Source organism: Acanthopagrus latus, chromosome 1, assembly GCF_904848185.1.
Source record: "Acanthopagrus latus isolate v.2019 chromosome 1, fAcaLat1.1, whole genome shotgun sequence".
Classification (NCBI taxonomy): domain Eukaryota; kingdom Metazoa; phylum Chordata; class Actinopteri; order Spariformes; family Sparidae; genus Acanthopagrus; species Acanthopagrus latus.
Genome location: NC_051039.1, coordinates 32,408,409 through 32,428,456, shown reverse-complemented (window position 1 = coordinate 32,428,456; position 20,048 = coordinate 32,408,409). Strand labels below are relative to the sequence as shown.

Genomic DNA, 20,048 nt, shown 5'->3' with positions numbered 1-20,048 from the left:
GAGTTAGAATAGTTTGCAAGTTATGATGGTGTAGTGATGAGACTCTGTTCGATGTGATGACGTTCAATGTCCCCAACAGTAAGAGCTTTATTATTAAATACTGGGACATTTAATGGTGTATCATATGTCATAAAACAAAATTTGAAAATGTCTTCAGCTTGTGGTAGCCACACACCTTATTTCAGACATTTAATCAAAAAAATTTTTTGAAAAACCCTCTGACTTTGTGACAGGGGATCAGAAGTGCAAAAATGCTAACTGATGGTTCCAGGATTTATGATTATTACTATGCCACTCTTTGGGCAAAATGTTCACATTGATGTACTTGTTAGAAACTAACAATGATGCTGCTACTAATACAGAACCACCAATAGAAAAATCTGATTTATCACAGGTACATCTAGCTTGTTTACTGACAGGCAATCACAGGGAAGTGCAGCAAATCATCCTCTGGAGACAAACTGGCTTTGACCAACAGTTGCCTACCTCCTGCTCACCAAGCTCCCAATTCCCCATTTTTTTTAATTTCACACCCCAAAAAACCAAAAAGAAAATACTGCATATGCAACGGAAGCAGCTCACATCTGATCCTCTGAAAACAGCCCAATGTACTGATGTTCAAATAGCCTGACTCGCCCAGGTGACATTGGCAAAATACAGGCAAAACAACTAACTAACTGAGGAACGACAGAGATTAATCAATTCCAGGTGAGCTGGTCTGTCCTATCTATCCTATCTATCTATATTTTGTCTGGAAAGTGCCTACTATACAGCATTTGGGATTGCCATGACCTAGATGAGAACCTTCATCAACATTTTGGTTTATGTTTCTTCAGGGCAATTTTTCTGTGTACAGTCCCTCACATACACGTGATTCTAGTATAGACTCCTTATTCTAATACCCCAGCTCAATAATTACACTCAAACAACATTTCTTTGATCTTGTAGAGAGATTGAAAGAAAAAGACAGAAAAGCACTGAGTGGAAGGCTGTCCTACATTCTTGTCAGGCAGAGTGAGCAGCCCACGTCCTCTGACATGAAGCCTCTTCAGCTGAACTGACTTTCTCTGGCTCAGAGCCCTGAACTGCCTTTTACCAACCAAACCTTTCATCCATTCCTGTTAGTCTCACCATTGACCCTCAGGGGCCTCACTGTGACTGAGTGTGTGTGTGCATGAGTGTGAAGTGAATAATTGGGCTAATCCACAAGTTTAATGATTATTGTTGAGCGGTTGGACCCTGTTATGCATTAAGACACGCTTGTCAAACAGGTTCTGCCTAGAGCTGGATAAAGTGGAAGAGGAAAAACATGGAGCAGAAGAGAGTGACACAAGTGAACACAAGATTAAATAGGCAATGCTCAGCGAATACAATAGGAGACCTAATAACAGCCGGTCCTTAAAATGGCTCAGTAAATTAACTAGATTAACTCTACACTCATTTTGCAATTCTGGGTGTTTTAATCCATCTTGAAACACTGATTTCCTCAACACTGGGGAAAAAAACTAGTTCTGTGTGAATACACATAAGGTTGTGTTAGTTAGTAGTATAAGGACTACCTCCATTTGATTTAACAAATGCAAATAATAATGTCCCTTGCAAGCTTTGAAATAATCCTTAGTCAGTCATATTTAGATGTGTTACAGGGTGCATATTATTTTTTACCAACTCTGTGCTGCAGACTTGGACAAAAACATTACTTCAGATTATATAATGAGAACATGCTGGATCTCCCATTGGTTAATGTATAGATAAGATCATTTACATTGTTTTTCATTCACTTCCTTCATTTACCAGTGATATTTACAATTTAACCAAAAAAATTTCCCCGAAACACCTGGTATAGCAACACAACCAGGAATTGTTGCCGGTGGTTTTGGCCCTCCATGAGTGGCATCATTAGCTGGATGGCTCCCAGCAACGTCTCCTCATCTAGTCCGATGACAAGCATCTCTCCTACTTGCTCTCCTCCAGGCAACTGAACTCAAGGCAGGCCCACTGGTTCCTTTTCTTGGGTAGTTTAACTACTCCCTTTCCTACAGCCCTGGTTCCCACAATGACAAACCTGATGCCTTCTCATGACTCTACTCCTCTGATTCGGTGCTGACTGATCAAGAACCCATCATGCCCACTCCCAGTGTAGTTGGAGGTGCTACTTGGGAGATTGAAACTCTAGAGGCTCAGCACTCCTCTCCAGATCCTGGTCCCCATCCTGGCCACTGCCTATTCATACCTTCTGCAATGCGTAACGTCCAGATATCACCCCCAGTCAAATGGGCGGACAGAATGGGCCAATCAGGATTTGGAAGCCACTCTCTGCTGTGTGATCTTGTTACACCCCTCTTCCTGGTGCTCCTTTCTCCTCTGGAGAGCATATTTGCATAACTTATTCACCAGTTCAGCCACAGGTATGACATCTAGCTAACGGTTCTCATTTCCCACTATTCCCTACTCACGAGGTGGAAGTGGCCATATCCTCTGTTTAGGCTCATGTCTGGAGAGCCACACATGCCACTCTAACTTGCTCCTCTCAGCGCAGCCAATGCCTTGCAGACCTTTGGCTCTCTCCAGCTCCCCAATGTTGACCTGGGCAGGAAGTATGTTTGTTGGCCCTTTTGAGGTGGTTAAGATCATTAATTCCATGGCTGTTCGTCTCAAGTTACCTGCTTCTCTTCGTGTCTACCCTGAAGCCAGTCTCCATCAGTGACCTAATTTCTTGTGAAATAAAACCGTGACACTCCTCAACACAATCAGGCGACAGGCATTAACAATTACTATATAGATGAGTAGCTTATATAAAATAATTAAATTAACTAAATGTATTCAACTGACTGTCATAAAATGACTTGTACTACTTTTAAGTAAAGTGCATACATAATTTTCTCCTGATTAAGCTACAGACATCGTTGTCCTCAAACTGAGTAGAATCTAACTCAGCTGTATTCAATGAAAGCAACAGCAGTCATGTCTGGGAGGCTGTGTCTTCACCGTCAGTCAGAAATCCTACGTGTTGCAGTTGGCTCTGTTCAGTTACAGTTCTGTTGCTTGTTGTTTTGGTGTTCTTTTAGACGGATCACATTAGAGTGAAAGAAAGCTTTGTTAATAGAAGTTTGTTTTAAATATTCACAAACATTCCAACTGACATTTCCCAAAAAACATCTCCAATGGTCTGCCTGACATGTAATACCCCCGGAGATACCATACTACATCATGTAGCTCTGAAGCTCTGAAGGGGGTGTTTGTTTTGTTTGCAGGGACAGCAGATCATGGTGTCACTTTTTGCTAATCATTAAACAAAGTAAAAGTACCATTAAGGAGGAGCCCTCACTCTCAACTGGACCTGAAAACCAAGCCTTGTAGCTGAAGTGGGGAGCGGAGCACTGGGTTAACTCATCATGTGCTACTATTACATAATGATACACACATGGAGGTGATGGAATGGAAATGGAGTCCAGAGAGAATAATAAACAAATATTTTAGTATGAGGACCTGAAACTCATTTCTCTTTTTCATTTACACTTACACTCTCCTAATCTCTGTACAAATCATACCTCTGTTCTTACCACTAACTTTCCACTTTAATCAGCATTTTTCTTTCTCCGGTGACCACTGAAGACCACAGCATTTTGTTTTACTAACCTCTGTAATCATTTAGCTGCCCTCCTACATCACTTTATAATTTACAGTTATTCAAAGCCTCATTTGAGAATACTTTCTCTGGGGAAAGTCATTCAAGTTATCAGATATTCACATGTTTTACTAATATTTAATACATACATAAAATACAACACATTGTAAAAATAAACCATTTAAGGTTAATTTCAATTTAGCTCCTGATCTGCGACTCAGATTTTTCCTTGTGATCCTCCTGTTCAGGTTGGCAAAGAAAAAAGATTTTTTGTTGTGCTCTCTAGTACAAACTACTGTATAACCAAGTGGCAACCTCAGGGGCTGAATAATGAAGCCAATGTACCAAACACTTTTGATTGGAGCTGGAGAGGAAACTTTACTTCATGGCTCTAACATTACAGAGAGAAGAGAGAGATCCAGTCAGACACTGACCTGAATTCAAACAGACAAACAAACACACACCCTCGGTTTGTGCTGTTGTTTAAAGATGCACATTTTGTTTCAGGAAGGACAGGTCTTGGGCCTCAGGTGAGCCATCATTGTGTAATAGGGTCCATCACTGTTGGTGTCGGTCCTATTGGAAACAGCTCATCAACCATTGTCAGCTATGCAATGGCAGAGGCAACAATACCCAATCAGTCTTCACATTTATCCACCATATGGGACCAGAGCCCCTCAAACACAACTCCTTACATTACAAGTGGTTTCACATTACATCAGCCACCTCAATTCAACTGTTTGAGATAAACAATAAAATGGAAAACAGTTTAATAATTCATTACAACAGTCTAATGAGTCTCTGTTTTCCAATGCAGACACATGTCCATCATTTCAGATTTTGAAGAAAATCCACTGAAGCTATGTGCTCAATTCATCTGACTCTATTTGATTAATTCACGATGTAAGAGAATGCAGAGTCTGTGCTGATGGCTTTTGTTTCACTGGGGCTCACAGTAGGTAGCAGGCAGCAGGCTCACCTTTCCCTCATACAGACACTTGGCAAGGGTCGCAACTGCATCACATTACAGCAAAACACAAACAAAGCCACTATCACTGCACACACACACACACACACACACACACACACACACAGTGGCATGGCTACTGAAAGACAGCAGTGGAAGTAACCATCAGCCTCTCACTGCATCACACTTGGAGGACACCTCCAATGCAGCAAAAGTGGTTGCCATAGAAATAAACAGACTGCTTAGTCATTCTGAGAAAGATGAACGTGACTGTGTGAGTTAATAACTAGCCGTGTGTGTGTGTGTGTGTGTGTGTGTGTGTGTGTGTGTGTGTGTGTGTGTGTGTGTGTGTGTGCGTGCGCATGTTTTATGATGACAGCATGTGTGCATGTATCTGCCATTCATTCTGACGTGATAAACATTGATTGAGATTGTAGCAGGTATGTGACATTGTGTGTGTTTAGATGATGTAAAAGACACATGCGCACACACACACACACACACACACACACACACACACACACACACACACACACACACACACACACAAACAGTCTATCTCCCTATGATTATGCAGTGAGGATGGTAGAGGAACTGAGTTGGTAAAAGACACAAAAATAAGTCATTAAAGTCATTTTATTCTCTTTTGCATTTCACATTTTGATGCTCCCTTATTTCAATAAAGCAGCTGAAGATGCAACAGAAAGCACTGGGACAGTTATGATGCTTGAAAGCTTGCAAGAGGGTAATGATATAGAGAGCAAAGAGAGCAATGATTGTCAGAAACTGAACAAAGTATGTTGAGTCATTGTTGAAAGACAAACGCGGCGCTACAGAGTAACAAGAGCGGCCCTGAGGGACGGAGCAGTGTGCACTGTGCAACAAAAGGCACTAGATGGAGAAACAAAGCTGGTTGTCTGGCTGCCAGTCCAAACAGGGCTGGTACTGAGGTTATCAGTTTAGTGTAGATCGAGCAGTTATATAAGCAGCTAGCTGTCTCTCTCAAGCTCTGACACCACAGATCAATACTCGGATACATGACAGTGGATCAGGATTAATTTGGACTGTAGCCTATTTGCTACAGACACACAAGAGGGTATATTAACTAGGACAGCTCATATAGAAGAATAGAAATAGCTACCACTCAAAAAAATGAAACACTTGCAATAATTTATAGTAGAACACAGACTTATGATGGGTCAGTCATTCTTCACATCACTCCATATTGGGACAAAACAACTAGAGGGGCACACTTCCAGATATAGATCTACAGAAAAACAAGCAATGTTACAACTGTACCATTTCTCCCATTAAACCACTGCCACCAGGTGCTCAATAACTCTGCTTTCTGTACCAAGTTTTAACAACTTCCTGTGTGTGCTACCTCAGAGGATTATTGTTTCGTCACTACTGAACTTTACTACCATCAACTGGACATTATGATGTACAGCATTGATTTTGCCAGTGCAAAATGTATTTATCTAAATAGTGAAGTGAAAAACCCATCATTGAAAAACATGGATCAGAACACCTGATCTGTCCAGACACGGTCAAAAACATTCACATAGTCTGAGATATACCATGGCATTAGTTTGTGACCCAAACTTTCTGTCAAATGCAATAATGTTCTGTAGAACATCATCACCTGTCAATTGAGTTGCTCAACCTCAACTGGCAGCCCCTTGAAAAAAGGTTTTTGGTTTGAAGACAGTTTTTGCTGTGTATAAGATATATCATCCAATCATCATTCATATTTCAGTGTTTCTACACTGCTCCTGTGAGGCTTCTCTCTGCCTCTGTGTGACTTGTTAGATATATATCACTGCTTTTCAAAAGGTGAAGGATCCTGTTTATACAGACTGAGCCTCCTCTGCAAACAGTGATGCCTCGGCTCCAGCTGCTAAACTTCATCCTCAGCAGGTTATGTCATCTTCCATGTTATTAATCCATCACTGGTTACAAATGGCTCCACCAAGGATCTGAAGCAACTAACTAATGTTAGAGTGAGCAAGGTTTCAGAAGCTTCTTTGTCCCATAGTATACTCAAGGTCATTGTGACTGCTGTCCATTTGACACTCAATTGTTTCATACAATCACATGATACATACATTTTCCAAGTTAAATGTATGCCTTGTTGGTACTACTTCAACATTAAAATGCATTTTATTGCCAAAAAGACAGGTCAGTTTGCTAAATGGTTGTCTTAGCTCTCAAACATCTCTTCATGATGAGGACTTCATAAATAATTGTAAACGTATTATTAAAAGTGTTTAATTCAGCTCTGTGTGGGCCTCTATATTAAACTACACTTAAACAATGAAAGCTACAATCCCACCACATGCAGTTCAGTGAAACAATGCTTGGACTGAAAATATATTGTGAGGGATTTAGTTACATTGCAATCATCTCAACAAACCATCTGGAAACCATCAAACCCTCCATCTTCAAAGACTACAGAGAAAGACTGTAGGACTGCTTTGTATCTTTATAACAGAACCATCACTCTGGCATCAGCTTGTTGTTATTTTAATTAAAAACCAAATTGTTTTCTGTGATAAAACGTGCAAGAGTTTGTCCATGTCTGAAGCACATTCTGAAACATTGTAAGTCTTTACTATAGGCAAAAGTTTGAAAACTTGAAAAATCAACTTCCAAATGTAGTCCTTTACAACATGGGTAACTACTACAGTGTAGTAATTCCCTTATAATTCGACTTATTAGACTATAAAAGAGAATAGGTTTAAGCCAAGTGTCTGGAAATTATCTACCATAACACAAGCTAATGTTAAATGATAGCCTTACATGGACTTATGACCCAATACAGACACACACACACACACACACACACGTTGATTCCATGCATAATGGGTGCCACGGTCATGACTTACTGTTCTGTCTCCTCAGGCTGCACTGCCGCTCCTTCAGCTCGCTCACACTTCGTTCTTCAGACTAACATGCATTTGGCTGGCTGTCCTCACACAATACACACTCGATCCTCCTCCTCACACACAGTTACATACCCCTCGCTGCACTGCACTGCACGTTCGTGCGTTGTATCTTATCCCCTCACGTGTGTGTGTGAGCACAAGCGAGGGAAGACTACGCAGGCTGTGACGATGACCGAGGAAGGGAGGGGAGAAACGGGTCGAGGGAGGGAGGGTGACAGGGAGATACACCTTCCCTTTTTGGTTCTGAAACATGAGCGTGCCGCTCAGTGCTGCAGTAACAAGAACTGTGTTTGAGAGTGCATGTGCGTGTGTGCTCATGTGTGACTGTGAAAGATAAACTGCTGATTCTGGCACACGAATATGGCAAAAGAGAAACATTCTTTAACACAAACACACACCTCCCTCAAGGACTAGTGTGGGAGGGGATTGTTAGTCCCATGTCTGTTTATATAGAGTGGTGTGTGTGTGTGTGCTTGTGCATGTGCCAGGTAACCTTACCCTGATCCTCCCTCCAACCCCCAAAAAAGTAGGAAGGGCCAGATGTGGTCGGTCCAAGGGTTGGCTGTTGCGAATCTGCACTGGGCCCCCTCCCAGTTAATGGCTGCAGGAGTGTGAGGGGGAAACAGAGAGGACGGTTTTGGAATGAAGAGGAAAGGGGCGATGAGAGGAATGGAAAAGTAACCCATGCTATCTGATGGAGAGGAGAGGGTGGGGTAGAGAATGCACTGGTGAGCCAATGAAAGCCGCAATCCAAATAAGACTTCAAGTTGGTCATTTTTTCCTGCCAGTAGAATGTAGAATAAAACCAGTGGATTGGCAAAGGCTTGGATCCAAACACTGCACTCCTATTGGTGGACTTTTTTTTACAGTAATAATGACTGCATGCAAATGTTATCCTAACAATCTACAGCTAAACTGTCTTTAGTTTTACCAGCTAAAACTCGAGACAGGTTTTTACAAGGACACTGACACACACACACACATGGTTTCCTGTACTAAGCCTGTCACTCTAATAGTGTGAGGAGCTATCTGAAGAATTTATTCTGTGAAAAGAAGTCTGGTCACAAATTAACTTTTTTCACCCTTGACAATTGGTGGCTGTGTCACGGGGTGACTATGGGAGAACCAAAGTATGGGGGGGGGTTTCCAGGGGAGGACTTACCTGGTGTACCATGATGGCTGCCTCCAGGGTCCCAGGGGAGAACTTACTTGGTGCACCAAGATGGCTGCCTGCTGCTGCAATCAATACACAAGCACCCATCAAACCTGATGTGCTGTAGGTTTGCAGTGACTGGACTGTGTGGCAATTGGGCCACAAGCTGTGTGTAGGTGTGTTTTATATACCTTCAGGTATTGGACTGGCAAGGTTTTTTTGGCACATGACAGAATAGACTGGGAGAAGAGCTGGTTGTGGAGGGGACTGTGGTGGAGCCTGGAGGAACCGAAGCAGGACGGCGTTGACGGATCAGTACGGAGCTAAGTGCCTCTCTCTCTCAGCCATATTATTCACTGCTCATGAGAATGAACTGTTGTGCCCACTCTGTTACCCCAGCCGCCTAGTGGAGTGTTGCAGGACCCGACCATAAGTGTGATAGTGGTATTTTTTTCCTGATACCACCACCATGTGGGGTGTGATTTGCCTTACCTGGGTTTTTTGTGTGTGTTTGCCTGCTTTTACCAGCGTTGGAATTTTTGTGTGCTGTTGCCCTAATAGGATGCCATCATTGTGCAGGCGGGCCGTAGCAACCTCCGGCTGACTCTGGGCCACAATGGAGTCCTAAAGCAGTGACCAAGAGAAAGCAGACTGGACTCTACATCTCCTGCCTGGACGACTGGACCTGCCTTTTGCTTTTCACCCCCCATACCTATTTTTGTATTAATAAAGGAAGTTAATTTTTCTACTTTATACCTACCTTGTGTCGAACATATTTGGGGCGGGTTTAGTCTGTTCCTCTGAGTAGCAACCAAAGGAGGGAGCCAACATGGGCAGCTCCCACCCATTACACATGTAGGCTGGGGGCTTTTTGTTGGCATGGGTTAGAGTTCTCAACGGGCCTGAAAATTACGACCCGACCCAACCCAGCCCGCAGGTTTTTAAGCCTGAACCCGACGTAGCTCGACACACCAGCATGAACTGTCTGCCCGAACCCGGCCCAAACCCGACCCCCTGAGTGCCCACATTTTTTTCCTCATACATTTGTTATTGTAACTTTACACAGCAGCATCAGGTCTGCATCTGCCCCTCCCCATGAAGCAGCAGCCAGACTTACTCTTCACCACACCTGAACAGCGATGATTCACAACAAACCATATACAATTCACAACCTGCAAGAAATGTGATCTTTGAAATGTGTTTTATAAAAAAGGAAGCCCGAGGCCTGACCCGACCCGGCTCATTTACATATATTTTCGGCCCAAACACCCATGCTAGAGTTCTCAACGGGTCGGCCCGGCTCGGACCCTTTGAGAACTCTAGCATGGGTGTAAACGGAAATGGATGGGAAGCAAAAGTTTGGCCTGTTTCTGGGACTATTTAATGTGAACATTTCAGTGTTGTATCTCTCATACACACTCACACACACTTTTATTGTTTGGTTAACTCAGACCTCCAGAATCTGAGAAAAAATTTACTACTTAATGAAAACTGGCATCATCTGATCAGTCTGTGATGAAGAAACATAACCTTTGTCTTCTACAGGTCTATCACACCAGGCCCAAGCCATCTATTCTATTTGAGTTTATAAAGAGTATTCACATGTTTATAATGGTGAAAAGAAGGTCACCAGTTTAAAAGATGTGGAAGAAATGCTTGAGGTGTTATGGTCTTTGTAGCTAAAATGTGACAGTTGTAGCACCTGCCTCCATCACTGAGCAGTCTTGAGTTTCAGCACAGTGTGGGTGGTGGAGGAGTTGGAAGAGTCATGAGGAGTTTTTGTTCCACACTAGGGGAAAGTGAGGGAGCCTGGCAAGTGAACAATAAAAGCCCAAGTCTCTCATATGTGTATCATATCTCATACATATGTTATCTGTCTTATTGAAAGAGAACAGTATTATACTGTAAAACCAGGCGTCACTGCATTTGTATACATAAGAAATCAATAATCCTTAACCTTTGGACAGCCAAACTGTGATTCAATGCACTGGTTGTGTAATTAAAGTGGGCACTCTCGCTGAGACCTGCAGCAGAACTTCCCTTCGAAAATGACTGGTTCCAACATGGGTGATTGAACAATCCACTGGCCCAGTGAGGCCAATAACACAACTTCATGTCATTTACTGTGATCTGAGTGAGTGACTGAGACCAATAAAAAAGCCATCTGGTTGATGTGAAAGGATTAACTGTGATAAAATCATTAAGTGGCTTGGGAAGTCATGTTCGCTGAAGTCACATGAGAACGCAAATTCTGAAGTGATGATTCCTATCTAACTGAATCATATACCTGGAATTCAAAAATGGCAGCAGTGAATGCGTCAACCCAAGGCGATTGCTACACGTGCCCGCCAAGTTTGAACGACGATGACGGTTACGTCATCTTTGGCTTCATTTGCATTTTGATTGCACATGAGGTGAAGGTGGAGGGATAATGCCCATAGTTTCAAAAAGGTAGTCTGGCTACCGTAGAGGAGCCAATAGCCTTTGAAGTCAATAAAGGGAATATTGCTAGACACGTGTCTTGTGTTATAGTGAGGTGATTCACTCTAAGTTTCAAACCGATCGCTCATAAGCTTACATGTGTATATTACCAGGGATGTGTATGTAGGTGTGTGTGTGCAGAGCCTTCTGTTTGGCAGCCCTACCTCTCTGGAACACTCTCCCAGCTGAAATCTGCAAACAGACCTCTCTCGAGACTTTCAATAGAGACTTAAAAACCCATAATTTTAATAAGGCCTATATCAGCTCTAGATCCAGCCAAACAAGATAAACAACAAATATTAATTTGAGCTTTGAAATTTATATGGTACATATAGACTAGGACACAGTTCTCCCATACCAAAAATTGCACATGTACTCCACTAGGTGGCACTATAATAGATGCAATCGCGTTTTTGCCTGTAACTTCCACATTTTAAATAACACATTCACAAACCTCATATCCATATGTTCCCTGAGTAGAGCTAGGTTTTCTGACATAGGACACACCCACTTCTGCAGCACATTTCGTTTGCTAACTTATGCAAAACTTTTTCAAACTCCTTCTACCATTTAAGCACCATCTGCCTGAAACTTTGCACATAGCATCTCCAGATGTGTCTGATGAAAACTCCAAAAAATGTGCTAATTATGACCAAACAATCTTTTTTTGCTAGTTAAAAAACACATATTGTTTCATATTTCAGTCAAACTAAATGTTTTCAACATCAAGTTAAAGTCAGTTGTTCCTTGTTCCTACATTTCAAAGCACACATTCATAAACATCATATACATGTTTTTCCCAAATAGAGGTCGGTTTTCTGTCATAGCCCCGCCGACTTCTGCTGCACTTTTCCTTTGTTAAGTCACCACACACTAATCAACATGAATGCATGATTTAGTACAACAAATCCAAATCGGCACACATTTAGCATTTTGCATTTCCAGTGCACTTCCCATTACAGCGAATACCATGGCTCACTTTTGCCCCGAGCCCATCATCCTTTGTGGCAAACTTCCATGGGCTCTGTGGTCCGCAGGGTCCTAGATGCGTGGGGGCTTGGCCCCCGTTCATAACTGCTTGCAGTTCTAGTTAATATTAGATCACTGTCAACCAAAGCCTTACTGATAAATGATTTGATTACTGAGCATAAGCTGGACATGATTGGCTTATGTGAAACATGGCTGAAACCTAATACCTCTCTGCCATTAAATGAAGCCTCCTCTCCTGACTATAACTACGCCCATGTTGTTTGGGCATGTAAACAGGGGGGAGGTGTTGCTCTAATCTACAAATCTATTTTCAGTCTGAATTCCAACCAGGATATTAAATTTACTTCATTTGAAGGCTCTGGCTTTAAAACCATCCTCATCAAATAGTAACAGCCTTGTCCAGGGAACAGGCTTTCACCTGAGTGTACTGTACAGACCTCCAGGATCTTACTCTCAATTCCTGGAAGAATTCTTTGAATTTATTGCAGATCTTGTGACTCGCTCAGATAAAATCCTAATTATTGGGGATTTCAGTATCCACTTAAATGCTTACAGCTTTATTCAGCTTGTCCATGAACCCACTCATTCCAGTGGAAACACTCTGGATATGATAATTTCCCATGGACAAGATGCGTCAGCCCTGAACATTGCTTCCGTTTTCTGCTGTGTCAGACCACTGTCTCATCACATTTGAAGTGTCATTAGCCTGCCCCTATGTCAGTGACACAAATGTTTTTACTTCTCGTCATATCAGCCCAGCAATCATAGTGACGCTTAGTGATAAAGTGCCTGGGGTCCTGGCTCCATTTGTGACTTTGGCGAAACCTGTGGAAAGCCTTACAAATAAAGTGAGCTCAGTAACTGTTTCACTCCTCGATTCTGTGGCACGGTCTCTACCAAGACAAGATGATCAAAGAAATATACTCCCTGGTTTACTGACAAAACCCAAGATCTCAATCAGGCCTGCAGGAAAATGGAACGAGCATGGCGTGAATCTAAATTGGACGTTTTTTTTATCTTGCTTGGCATGATAGTGTACTAAACCATAAGCATGCTCTAAATACTGCTAGAACAGCATATCTCAATCAGGCCTGCAGGAAAATGGAACGAGCATGGCGTGAATCTAAATTGGACGTTTTTTTTTATCTTGCTTGGCATGATAGTGTACTAAACCATAAGCATGCTCTAAATACTGCTAGAACAGCATATTTCTCTAGCCTAATAAACAATGACAAACACAATCCTAGATTTCTCAACACCGTGGTGAAACTTACTCAAAAACCACAGTCAGTGAGCTGTGCACCCTTAAATGCAAGTGAATTCTTAGATTTTTTTGCAATAAAATTGGTGAGATCAGAATCAAAATTAATTAATCATCTCTAGCTTCCTCATCAAAAATTGTTATCCTGCTGCTGATTCTCAGTTAGCTTCAGCTCTGAACACTTTTGAAAATACATCCCTTGAGATATTGTCTAAAATTGTATCATCCTCAAAACCAACTACCTGTGTCCTGGACCCCTTTCCGGCAAAACTGTTTAAAGAACTATGGCCAGCACTGGGACCTACAATGTTAAATATTGTTAAAGGTCCCATTTTATGCTGTTTTTCATCAATTTCACACAGCTGAACCCACTGCCCTCACACAAGCACTCACTGAAGCTATGACTGGTGCCTCCCCAGCTTCCATGGCTACAGCTCAGCAGAAGAGAAACCAGGTGAAGGCGGGGTGATATACCCATGCTACCCAGCTAAGACAGAGGCTGGAGCAAGCACATGAGTTTGCGCGGGAACAAGCTGAGACTGCAGGGGCCCGACAAAAGAGAGCCTATGACCTGCATACAAGAGGGACTCACTTCAAAGCGGAGGACTTGGTGTGGGTCTATGCCCCAAAGCGGACCAAAGGGAAATCCCCTAAGCTGCAGAGTGACTGACAACCAAGCTTCAGGCAGGATCGTCGATCTCGACCAACTGTTCAGACATCTCCGGCGAACTTGGAAGGCCAGGGTCTGCCCAACCAAAGCCCTCATCCAAACACAAACCAGATCATGTGGTGGATAGTGGATGGACAGCAGTGTTGGAAGTGTGGGCAATCTAACAAGCCCGATGTCTGCACCCTCAAACGACGCAATACTTGTAAGGAGCAACATCTAACAGTATGATGCAGTCCAGCAAACCCAGCAGAGTGTGCTCATGGTGACCGCTCCAACTGTAAAGGTGTACCTGGATAGACCAAACAGATCCCCCAAGGTGATGCTGAAGGTTGTGAAAGTCTTACTTCATAATCAAGACAGAGTACAAGAGACCCATGCAGTACTAGATGATGGCTCGGAGCAAAGCATCATGTTGCCAAGCGCTGTGCATCACCTGAACCTTCCCGCACAGTCTGAAACCCTTACCCATTGAACTGTTCACCAAGAGGTGGTGCAGCTTCACGATGCATGAGTCGCCTTCTATGTGTCTTCCCTGCCCAAACCTGAAGAGAAGTATCACATACATCAGGCATTCACCGCCGACAGCCTTGGACTCTCAGAACATTCTTATCCAGTGAGAACTCTCCAATGGAGATATAAGCACCTCCGCAACCTACCTTTGCCTCCTGTAGACCACGCTCAACCCCTGCTGCTCATTGGATCCGACATGCCTTGTCTCCTGACACCCATAGAGCCAGTGCAGTTGGGCTCTTTAGGGGGACCCATTGCAGTCCACACCAAGCTCGGCTGGTCACTTCAAGGTCCCACCTGTATCGACCAAGTTCCAACATCCACTCAACAGTGCCTGTTCAAACCGACAGTCTCACCTATGTCTGAGCTCTTCAAGAACGTTAAACGTCTTTGGCAGATTGATACACTGCCTTATATGAGCGAGAAGCAAGTGACCCGATCAAAGCAAGATCAGCAACCCTTAAACCTGCTCCAGACATCCACTGTCAGAGTCAATGTTGATGGGGTCCAAAGATATGCTACACCGCTGCTTCGACGGGCCAACTCCACCACCCTTCAAGCTCCTATGGAAGCAGTGTTGCCAAGTCTTGGCAGCACTGAGAGGAGACTCGCCAAAGACCCACAGCGCGCTGCAGTCTATTGTCAAGAGATCCAGAAACTAGAGAAGATGGGATACGTAGCAGTGCTGTCACCCGAGGTAGTGATGTCAACTCCAGAATCCTGGTTTATACCTCACCATATGGTGTGGCGCAACAACAAGGACAGGATTGTCTTTAACTGCTTCTTTCAGTATGAAGGAAAGTCTCTCAATGACATCCCCGGATCTGCCTTTGGCCCATCACTGCTAGGAGTCCTCATTCGGTTTTGGCAGTACCCAGTTGCAGTGAGTGGTGATATCAAAGGTATGTTCCACGAGATATGTCTTCTGCCAGCCGACAAACCAGTACTGCATTTCATCTGGAGAGATATGAAAAGGACAGAAGAGCCAAAGATCTATCAATGGCAAGTTCTGCCATTTGGCACAACGTGCAGCCCTTGCTGCGCCATCAATGCCCTGCAGCGGCACGCGAGTGATTCCAACAGCCATCTCATTGATTGCGTTGAGCAGTCGTTCTATGTGGATAAATGTCTCCACAGCACCCCCTCAAAGGAGGAAGCTAAGGATCTTGTCAATGGTCTACGCCAGCTACTTCACACTGGGGGCTTTGAGATACGCCAGTCATTGAACATCTTCCATCTGACACCAGATCCGAGAGCAGTGAGCTATGGCTCTCCCAATCCAGCACGGACATTCGTGAGCCAACTCTTGGGCTACAATGGGATTGTCTTCGTGACTCCCTGAAGTACAAACATATGCCGGTGGAGAGAACTGGACCCACATTGAGGAGTGTCTACAAGGTACTCGCCTGTCAATATGATCTGCTAGGTTATATTGTACCATTTACCACCAAAGCCAAGATTCTAGTCCAGGATATTTGGAAGGAACAAATCAGCTGGGATGACCCAATCCAGTCACAGAGCCTTTGTGACAGATGGCTTGACTGGGAACGGGAGATTCCAGACCTCATTCAGATGGAAATCCCCAGATGTTATGCACCAGCATCCACAGTCTCCAGCAGATATCTGCATGTCTTCTGCGACGCTTCAGCAAGGACTTATGGGTCTGTTGCTTACCTAAGTTATGTCTCATTTGTCCTAGCCAGGTCCCGTGTGGCGCCAAAGAAGCAGCTGTCCATGCCATGGCTAGAGCTGAGTGCTGCACTAACTGGTGTTCAGCTAGCCAGCTTCCTTTAGACCCAGCTCACCTTACCCATCAGGAAGATCACTCTCTGGGCCGACTCTACTACAGTTCTACACTGGATCAGGTCAGAATCTTGCCACTATAAGGTCTTTGTGGGGACACGTGTGGCAGAGATCCAAAGTCTTACGGAGGTGAACAACAGGAGGTCATGGATAGTACGAACAACCCTGCTGATGACATCACTCTGGGCAAGACCCTGAAGGAGCTGTCCCGACCACATCGTTGGCACTAAGGCCCTGATTTCCTACATTGTGCAGAGGAACACTGGCTGAACGACCCATCATCCCATCCAGAGGCAGATGATAGCAAGCTGAAGAAATCCTCCTTCTGCGGACAGGTGACTGTTCGCCACCTAGCCGCAACTACCTGACCTCAGCCAGTTCTCCACATGGAAGGATCTAATGCAAACAACAGCAAAGTTCCTTCATGGGGCAGCTGATTCAACCCCTGACTTGCCCAGTGAAGCAGCTGACTGCGTCAAAGCTGAGAATCTCCAATCACAATCACAATCCTGCACAGCTCGTCTGCACAGGACTTGGGGAGCCTGGAGCTGATCCCATTTGGACCCGTAGCCTTTTTCACCTTCATCTTCCTCAGCTCATTTCTCACCTGGAGAGACGAGAGGGACAGAGTGGAGCAGGAGGGCTGAGTGTCAGATGTGGGGGGAGGGTGAATGTCAGGGGGGTGCATCCTGGACCCGAAAGAGTGCTGGGTGAACTGTGGCGTCGGTTCTGGATCCTGCGGGGGAGGGAAGCAGTCAAGAGGTATCAGAGTCGCTATATGCAGCGCCAGGCATGGCGCACCAATCCTTCTATCCCCAAGATGGCGTATTTGCCACCCGCTCATCTATGTCTCTATAAGCCACCCTGCGATTCGACTGGAGTTGGTTGTTTTTGCCCCTTCACAGTGAAGATCGGACGTCAAACAGAGAAGTGTTGGGGCATTGTCTTCAAGTGCATGACAACCCATTGTGTATGCCTTTCTGATGTCCCTACGACGTTTCATTGCCGGAAGAGGCAAAACCTTCGAGCTCTTGTCCGATAACGGAACAAATTTTGTTGGTGGAGCCTGAGAGCTACGTGAGGCCTTTGAGGCTATGGTCCCTCACCTGAAGGAACAGTTGGCAGAACAGCAGATTGAGTTCTGTTTCAATCCCCCCAGCGCTCCCCACTTCGGTGGAGCATTGGAGAGTGCGGGTGGGTCGTTATGCGAGGCCTGCTGCGCTTTCTCGGAACTTGTACAGATCTATGATAGCAAGACTTTAACCAGAACTCTATGCATTAAAGCTAGGGTTAGTGATAATGGCACATATTAGCTTGATGTCTATCTCCACTTGCTCACCAACACTACGAAAAATAAACATTACGAAAAATATATGAGACAGCCACAGTGCAGCTCATTGACCCTTTAGGGATTCGATTTTTAAAAAAACTGCTGAATGAATACATTTCATGAAAACTATTTGAGAAAGATGAATTATGAAAAGTGTAAATGTAATTTATTTGCTAGGCTACACAGTCATGGTCCAGTGATGCCCTAAACCAGCCATTTTCTTATTTTTTAAATACCACTAAATAGGCTTATGATTCCTCGCTCTGACTTGTACTGCATTCATAAGTGATAACTGGCACTCCGTTTTCAGTGGGCAAGGTGCTGAAACACAACGTTAAACATGAAGATAAAAGTCAGCATCAGGATTTAAAATCTACTTTTCATCAATATCCATATCATCTTCACGTCTGCGTTTTTCATACTGCTTCATGATATATACAATAAGCATCATCTCTACATTTATAATGTCAAAGGATGTGGCACATCACTAATCTTTGACTTCCAAACATGCAGCACCACAAAATAAACAGCAAGAAGGCTTTTAATAAAAGAACTGCCAACAAGTTTCTACAAAGTCACATCTTCAGCTGAAATTTAATCACTTGACAAATTCTCACTAAAGACCAGTTCAGACCTCCTGCGGACAGGCGGGTGATTTTAATATTAACTGCAATTGTCAGTTTATTAAACCCAGAGTGTATATGTGAGTATTTTCACTTGTAATCATTACAGCTGCAATTACCTACTGTATCTGGCAGACCAACTGATCCTTCTATAATAGAAATCCAGTCAGGAATAATATCCTGGGGGATGTAGTCATCTCAGTGTCAAATTCTACCTTCATATGAAAATGGACTAGGGCTGGGTTCACACTACACCCCTGGCAGTAGTATTCTCTTCTCAACCTCATTTTTAGCCTTCATATTTTGGTAAAGTTGTGGCATGAAAAAATAAGGCACATTAAAGTGAGCAGCTCCTTTTTGTGTTTTGGTTTTTGGGTCTGGTTGCAGATAAAATCAATTTATGTAAAAATGCACTGTTTTTGCTTGTTCTGTAATCAACTCTCCATGGTCTTTCTCGTGTCTCTGGCTACATGTCAAAATTCGATGACTACAATGTAACCATGATTGTACAGTGAAATATGGGACAGGGCCAAGTGTGTGTCAGAGTTGTGAGGAAAATGTAGAGATAAGTTAAATCTGAGCAGTCATTACGTAGAGTTTATAGAACAAAACACTGAACACTTTCAACTTGACTGTGCATGTGAATAGACAACAGTAACTGTGTAGGCTTAACATGTACATGCAGGGCAGGTTTAATTGCATTGTGACCACAAATACAAAAAGTTTGTGTTCCAATTGCTCAAAATGTCCAGTGTCCTTCAAACTGTCTGTACGTATCACACCATAGGACTTTACATTATGAATCTAAACATTTCTCCACATGGTCTCACACAGCAGTGTAGACTGGAACGAACTAACACAATAATCTGATTAACTTTGTATCTTCAAAAGGCTTGAAGTACGCCACAAGTGAAGCCAACAGGATCACATGGGCTGAATATTTAAGCTTTCAAAGCATGTAAAGGCTCATGGGACAGTCATGTGAGAACAAAAACATGCATGTGCGCGCACACGCATTTTTATTGATAGGCTAAAGATGGACATGTTTCTGCACATGTGTTTTGTATACTGTGTGAGATCTTGGTTATGTACGTGAAAACACACAACCTATGAAGCATTTTAGATGCAGCACCTGGTCATCAGTGTTGTTGTGGCGCCAAACATTTAGCAAGCCTATAACTGGACCGCTCCAAGACAGCAATGTGTTTAAACAAAGAAGTGACTACTGTGAAGCTGGCAGGGATGGCAGAAGAAAACATTATCTCCCAGCCATTGGTCTTTGTGGAACTCTGACTAAAATAGATAGTCTAATCAGTTCCTGCCTGTCTGACACAGGAAGTGTGAAGGGAAAGTTGAGTGTGTGTCTTGCTGTCATGATAAACAGTCTTGTTGAGAGCACTAGCTCCGCCGGCTGCTCTCACACACTACATCTCTTTTCTCAGGTGGATCTGGATTCTCATGTCTGCTGCTTTGTACTCTAGCTGCTACAAACGTATCAAGTGATCACCACAACTGAATACAATTAAAGCTGGATGACTGGCATTTCGGAGCACAAATGCAGGATTTATGGAAACCGGTAGAAAAAAAATAAATCTCCACTCAGATGGGCATTTAAGCACTATCTCAGAAACAATCTCTGTTCATACAACACACCTGAAATCACTGCTTTTATGGACATTTATCT

At 43.5% G+C, this 20,048-nt stretch overlaps 1 protein-coding gene and 1 long non-coding RNA gene across 6 annotated transcripts in view; one reads left to right on the top strand and one right to left on the bottom strand.

The window, feature by feature from the left end:
* The window catches only part of LOC119016612 (microtubule-associated tumor suppressor 1 homolog), a 106,465-nt gene that overhangs the window by 57,735 nt on the left and 28,682 nt on the right, over positions 1-20,048 (bottom strand). For 3 of the 5 annotated variants that reach the window (XM_037092630.1, XM_037092590.1, XM_037092611.1), the window contains exon 1: positions 7,484-7,655. The exons of 1 other annotated variant lie outside the window; for it this stretch is intronic. The gene's annotated coding sequence lies outside the window, so the exon portion shown is untranslated. Of the gene's footprint in view, positions 1-7,483; positions 7,656-20,048 lie in introns of those variants that run through there. One more of the 5 variants, XM_037092621.1, reaches the window with a different exon arrangement.
* On the top strand, positions 8,157-9,449 carry LOC119016700. Its single transcript, XR_005074237.1, has 2 exons — positions 8,157-9,011; positions 9,258-9,449. It is a non-coding gene; the product is annotated as an uncharacterized LOC119016700 (long non-coding RNA).